This window comes from Lathyrus oleraceus, chromosome 2 (genome assembly GCF_024323335.1).
Source record: "Lathyrus oleraceus cultivar Zhongwan6 chromosome 2, CAAS_Psat_ZW6_1.0, whole genome shotgun sequence".
Lineage (NCBI taxonomy): Eukaryota > Viridiplantae > Streptophyta > Magnoliopsida > Fabales > Fabaceae > Lathyrus > Lathyrus oleraceus.
The window spans coordinates 339,036,460-339,039,493 of NC_066580.1; positions in this window are offsets into that span (position 1 = coordinate 339,036,460).

A 3,034-nucleotide genomic window follows, 5' to 3' on the forward strand; every position below is an offset into this window, starting at 1 on the left:
TGGATGTTTTGAAAGATAAGAAACTGTATGCGAAGCTGTCCAAGTGTGAGTTTTGGTTAAGAGAAGTCAATTTTCTCGGCCATGTAATTTCAGGAAAAGGTATTGCTGTAGATCCTTCCAAGGTAGAAGCTGTATTGCAATGGGAGACTCCTAAGTCGGCTACCAAGATTAGAAGCTTTTTGGGATTAGCTGGATATTATAGAAGGTTTATTGAAGGATTTTCTAAGTTAGCATTTCCGTTAACTAAATTAACTTGTAAAGGTAAAGCTTTCGTGTGGGATGTTCAGTGCGAAGAGAGTTTTAATGAATTAAAAAGGAGATTGACGTCGGCGCCGGTTTTGACTTTGCCAAATCCGGAGGAACCGTTTATAATTTACTGTGATGCTTCATTGATGGGTTTGGGAGGTGTGCTCATGCAAAATAATAAAGTAATTGCTTATGCGTCGCGACAGTTAAGAACTCATGAAAAGAACTATCCTACGCATGATCTTGAACTTGCTGCTGTGGTGTTTGTGCTAAAAATCTGGAGGCATTACCTTTATGGTTCCAGATTTGAAGTTTTCAGCGATCATAAAAGTTTAAAGTATCTATTTGATCAGAAAGAGCTGAACATGAGACAACGTAGGTGGTTAGAATTGCTTAAGGATTATGATTTCGGTTTGAATTATAGAAGAGGGTCATAGAAGCAGTTTGAGTATTCATCCAGGAGCTACTAAAATGTATCAGGATTTGAAGAAAATATTTTGGTGGCCCGAAATGAAAGAAGATGTGGCTCGTTTTGTGTATGCGTGCTTAACTTGTCAGAAGTCGAAGATTGAGCATCAGAAGCCTGCTGGGTTGATGCAACCGTTGGAAGTTCCAGAATGGAAATGGGATAGCATTTCTATGGACTTTGTAACGGGGCTGCCTGCTACTTTAAGAGGGCATGATTCGATTTGGGTGATCGTTGATAGGCTCACGAAGTCGGCTCACTTCATACCTATTAACATCACTTACCCAATTGCGAAGTTGGCAGAGATTTACATCCGAGTAATTGTAAAGTTGCATGGTGTTCCTCTGTGTATTGTGTCGGACAGAGATCCGAGGTTTACATCGGGATTTTGGAAAAGTCTGCAAGATTCGTTGGGCTCTAAGTTGAGGTTGAGTTCGGCATATCATCCTCAAACTGATGGCCAAACTGAGAGAACTATTCAGTCATTGAAGGATTTACTGAGAGCTTGTGTTCTTGAACAAGGAGGTTCGTGGGACACTTATCTTCCATTGATCGAGTTCACATATAATAATAGTTACCATTCTAGTATCGGAATGGCGCCTTTTGAAGCATTGTATGGTCGTAGATGTAGAACTCCGTTGTGTTGGCACGAATCTGGTGAGGGTGTAGTACTTGGACCAGAGTTAGTTCGAGAAACTACCGAGAAAGTGAAGTTTATCCGAGAGAAGATGAAAGCTTCTCATAGTAGGCAGAAGAGTTACCATGACAAGCAGAAGAAGGATTTAGAATTTCAAGCTGGTGACCATGTGTTTTTGAGAGTCACGCCTGTGACCGGTGTTGGGAGGGCTTTGAAGTCTAAAAAGCTCACTCCTCGCTTCATTGGTCCGTATCAAATCTTAGAACGAGTTGGAAAAGTTGCTTATCGGATGGCATTACCACCTAATCTTTCGAATTTGCATGATGTATTCCATGTGTCGCAGCTTCGGAAGTATGTCTCAGATCCGTCTCATGTGGTTAGTATGGATGATGTGCAAGTGCGGGATAATTTAACAATGGAGACAAAGCCTGTACGAGTTGAAGATCGTGAAACAAAGACTCTTCGAGGAAAAGAGATTGTGTTGGTTAAAGTCGTTTGGTTGGGAGCTGCGGGCGAAAGCATGACATGGGAATTGGAGAGCAAGATGCGAGACTCCTATCCTGAGCTGTTTGAAGTAGGTAAATTTTCGAGGACGAAAATATTCTAAGTGGGGGAGAGTTGTAACGCCCAAAATAATTATTTGTTATTTTTAATATTTAAGTAATTATTGTGGTTAGTCGGAAATTAGTCGAAAGTCGTAGAAATTATTATAAGAAATAATAATATAATTGTGGTGTTATTTGAGTAAGTGGGCTTATCATTGTGTGCTAATTAGTAAAATGAGAGGTGTTATATTAGGCCCATTAGAGATTAGGATATTTAGTTAATTTAATAAAGAGAAAATAAAAGAAGGGATAGAAAAAAAGAAAAAAAAAAGAAACAGTAGTGGAGAGAAGTTAGCAGAAGAGGAATTTGAGAACTGTTGTACGAACGAGAGAGAAGGAGAAGAAAACTTCCGGAATCTGATTCTTAGAGCAACCTTCGATCCAAAATAATAAGGTAAGGGGGGTTTATCGTCGTTTAATGGGGATTATGGGTTAACATGTAATGGGTAGTGATAAGCCATTGATTTGACCCTAATTGGGATGTTGAATGCTGAAAAAAATTGAGATGAATAAGTTATGTTAAAAGCTGTAATTGAATCTGTAATTGGATGAGTCTCGATTTTCCGAAAGTGTAGCTTTTTACGGAATTGGAATCGGAGGTCCGGAAGTCCTCCAACGGCGGAAAATGCGGAGAATTCTGCATTCTGCTTCGTGTTAGCGCAGGAACAGCTTTCTGTCTTGCGTTAACCGGTTAACCCAGGGTGTTAACCGGTTAACACTGTTATGAATTGTGAAAAATTGCTGTTTGTCTTGCGTTAACCGGTTAACCCAGGGCGTTAACCGGTTAACACGGTTAAAATTTGCCAGGAAGTGTATTCTGTCCTGCGTTAACGGGTTAACCCAGGGCGTTAACGGGTTAACGCTGTTGAAAAAAACTGAAAAAATTGCATTCTGTCTTGCGTTAACAGGTTAACCCAGGGCGTTAACCGGTTAACACTGTTGAAAACTGAAAAAAATTGTATTTTGTCTTGCGTTAACGGGTTAACCCAGGGCGTTAACGGGTTAACGCTGTTGGAAAAGTGAAAAATCGAATTTGCTCAGAATTTAATGAAATTCGTCGGGGTGAGTCGGGTAATATTA